Below are 4,042 nucleotides of genomic sequence, written 5' to 3'. Positions count from 1 at the left end.
AAAAAATCCGAGGTTTATTAGTTTGGTTTGATTTATAAATTTAAAAATTTGACGCAATGGTTTGGTTTGGTATTTGAAAAACCCGAATCAACCCGAGGTTGAAAAACTCGAAAAAATTTGAATTTTATTAGTTTGGTTTGGTTTATAAATTTAAATTTTTTACACAAATGGTTTGATTTGATATTTGAAAAACCCGAACCAACTCGGTCATGTACACCCCTATATGGAATGATGCTTGTTGCACTCACTCCAAACTACCACATTGCTCTAGTGTCATGGACACTACTTGTTATTTGTTACAATGAAGATCCAATTGATTTATAATACAAACTTATGGTTTGTTTTGATAATTTTTAAAACTTATGGGTATAAATCATATTTTCTAAAAAAGTGAAATATATTTCCCAAATACTATGGCCAAACATATGGTGAAATTTTCATCCAAATAATATTTGCCAAAAATATTTGGAAATCTTTGGCCAAAGCTAGCTAAAAGTGAATGTTCCATCAATGCAATATCTACCTTTCACCATAGACTAAAGAATGAACATATAATCAGATATGCTATTGAAATTTGGCGGAACCCATCGTTAGTGCCAACTTTCACTTTCTGAGGCTGTCAATGGGTTCGGCCTTGAAATTTTAATACAAATATCCACCCTCCAAGATAGGGAAAATCAATATATGCATGCAATTTGTAATAACACATTTTTTTTGTGGATTTCCAATTAGATATCCTTTTCTTCATCTGGCCACACAATTCACAATAACAAAATTGTACGCAACTATGACATTACACTAAAATGAGAAAATGACAAACCTATCAAGACAAAAACTGACAAACAAACCTATCATATAATGACAAGACAAAAAATGACAAGTGTTGACAACGATCTCATTCATAGGGACATTTTTTAAATGGAAAAAAAGGGGCCATTTTTCAAATTAAAAAAAATGCGTCTGCCGGGAGTCGAACCCGGGTCTATTGCTTGGAAGGCAATTATCCTAACCGTTGGACTACAAACGCTTCTTGTTGAAAGTTTATTGTTTTGTATTATGTCTACTAAACTGGACCTGAGAGAGACTAGACTTCTAGTAAGAGTAGGTGCGCCTTAAGTTGAGGAGAGCTGTTCACAAGCAGTGGTTATGAGCTCTTTCTTGTTCCGGTTCAGAAGAAGCTGCGCGCGTTGCGCGGGCGGTCGAAAACGGTAAGGGCGCACAAACAAAGAATGTTGTTGTGTAGGGATGGGATTCGCCAAGCTGGGGCAAAGAAAGCCATCCAACCTTAACTGATTAGGAATGTGAAGGCCTCTCCTTCGAAAGGAGACCGGGAAAGAAAGAGCTATGCTATTGACCGGACCCTTTTTTCTCATTTTGTTTGAAGCAGACCAAATATAGAATGAAATGCATAAAAAAAATAGGGGAAGGAAGTCAGAGACACAACATATAGGTACTCAGTGCCATAAAACTTCAGAAATAACATATGATGGAATCATGTATATATGCCATGTAGGTTAGGTGTTTCCATTCATAATTAGGAGTTACACTCAAGGTTGTTACATATGTTTTCATAAGGTATCATTTTGTTTAGTACTGTATTATTTTAATGAATAGATCATATAGTTTTTCATTGTTACACTGTCACGCACCAAACATTTTACATTCAGCTAAGTAGATTTTTCATAGTTTTAGTGGGAGTAGAAAGTAGGAGTTGATGAGATTACAATTTAGTTAATCACACAGTTAGCATTAGTTGCATTAGAATTCACAAAATTAGTTAGAGTTAACAAAGTTAGTTGGTTAAGTTGTTATTCTGTCAGATCAAGTTAGTTAGCTGAAATAGTGTATATATACACAATACTGTATTGATTATACTCTCTTAGTTCATTCTCAATAAAAAATCTTTTTACTTCTCTCTCTCTGAATGCTCCTCTCGTGACCTCCATTAATGGAGGAAGCTTAATATTTTCCAGCTTATGCTGTTGATTTTGTCATGGTATCAGTAGCTAAGGGATGTTTTTTGTTTTCCGCATCTGCATTACTTCGTGAGTATTGCACATCCAGTTTCTTTTCTCTCCTACTTTCGATTCGATTTCACGATCTGTGATTTAGGGATTCCGTGATTTCTTGTTCCCCTGTTTTTTTGTGTTCACTTCCTTAGATCTACGTTTTCTCTCTTCTGTTTTTTCCCTTTGTAAATCCTGAAATTGTCCCCAACATTGATCTTCAATTTTCATCCATGGGTGATGCACCAGTTGTTGCTCCTCAAATAGATTTCAGTAGTCCACTCTATTTGCATCCTTCTGAGAACGCAGGTTCAACATTATTACCAGCTGTTTTTGATGGAACTGGGTACAGATCATGGAGACGAGCTGTTCTCAGGGCCCTATCTGTTAAGAGTAAGACTGGTTTCATCACTGGGAAAGTTGTTAAGCCAACTTCTACAGATCCTTCCTTCCCGCAATGGGAGAGGTGTGATGATATGGTGACTTCATGGATTCTCAATTCCCTCTCACCTGATTTGCGCGACAGTTTACAGTATGTTAACAATGCCATGGAACTTTGGAATGAATTAGAAGAGAGATATGACCAGACTAATAGTTGTAAACTCTATCAGTTACAAAAGGAGATCAATGATCTTGTGCAAGGAACTTTGGATATCACTGGTTATTACACGAAGATGAAGAAACTATGGGAGGAGATGAACACTCTTGACGTTCACTCCTGCTGTACTTGTGTATGTGTCTGTGGTGGTAAGGCCAAAATGCACCAAGCTGAACAGGATAGGAGACTTGTACATTTTCTGATGGGTTTGAATGAGATGTACACTATTGTGAGAGGAAGCATTCTCATGATGCCTGCATTACCTAGCATGGCACAAGCTTTTGCTATATTGTTACAGGAGGAAAGACAAAGGGAAGTTAGACCTCACAATCACACTACTTTGGAATCCACTTCACTAAATGCCTCTGTTTCACCTAATGTTGCTACAGGATCCAGAGTTTTTAGGACCAACTATGCATCCTCAAGAGGAGGTACTAATAGTCCAAATCCCAACACCAACACTATCTTCAGAGGTAATTCTAGCACTGGTAATAGATCAAATCTGTTTTGTGACTTCTGCAAACGTACTAGTCATACCAAGGATAGATTCTACAAACTTCATGGTTATCCATCCAATTCTAGACCTCCTAAGGGAAGAAGCTCAGGTTCTGCAGCAAATGCATACAGTTCTGAAGAGGACAAGAATCACAATGAGGAGTCTGATGAGTCAAAGAGACAAATGCCATTGAATCTGTCCAAAGGCCAATATGAGCAATTGCTTAACCTCTTGGGATCTCTGCAAGCTGGAAATGGGACTGATGGCTCAGGAAATATGCTTAGTGGAGCTGTGAACCTAGCAGGTATTTTAGCTTGCTATTCTTCAATTACTGAGATAGGTAATCTATCATGTAAATGTACTAGATTAGCTGCTGATTCTTGGATCATAGACTCAGGAGCATCACATCACATGACTTACACAAAAAATGCCTTAACTAACCTTAGAACACTGCCTTATCCTTCCTTGATCACCTTACCAAATGGATACAAAGTCAAGGTAACTGAAATTGGTGATGTTTGTTTGAATTCAACATTGACTCTGTACAAAGTTACCTAGTTTCAAATTTAATTTGATTTCAGTTCATTGTTTGGCACTCCAACTCAAAGGAACAGTCAGTTTTAATAGCTCTTCTTGTCTATTGCAGGGCCCTTCTCTGAAGAGCCCTCTGGCACTTGGTAGAGCTAGGAATGGATTGTATTTTTTCTGTCCAAAATGCCACAACTGTGATCCAGCTTCTGGTGGTTTATCTCCTGTCATCTGTTGTTCTACTGATAGTTTTTTCAATTACCAACATGTTCCTTCCTTAGTTCAAAGTAAACAAGTCTTAACTGGGACTGAGTGTCAAACTTCACCATCATTTACTGTAAAAGGTTCTCCTGTTTCTAATAAAGAAGCTTACAGTGTTGATTTTTCTTCAAGTTCTGTCAATAATTTTCCTTC

The 4,042-nt window shown here is 37.2% G+C and overlaps 1 non-coding gene across 1 annotated transcript; it reads right to left on the bottom strand.

Annotated features, from left to right (window-relative positions):
- Positions 1–955: 955 nt before the first annotated feature.
- Positions 956–1,027, bottom strand: TRNAG-UCC (transfer RNA glycine (anticodon UCC)). Its single transcript has one exon. It is a non-coding gene; the product is annotated as a tRNA-Gly (tRNA).
- Between the last annotated feature and the right edge of the window lie 3,015 nt (positions 1,028–4,042).

The sequence above is a fragment of the Solanum tuberosum genome, unplaced genomic scaffold (assembly GCF_000226075.1).
Source record: "Solanum tuberosum cultivar DM 1-3 516 R44 unplaced genomic scaffold, SolTub_3.0 scf00068, whole genome shotgun sequence".
Lineage (NCBI taxonomy): Eukaryota > Viridiplantae > Streptophyta > Magnoliopsida > Solanales > Solanaceae > Solanum > Solanum tuberosum.
Note: the sequence above shows the minus strand (reverse complement) of the source record. Positions and strands in the feature narration are given on the sequence as shown.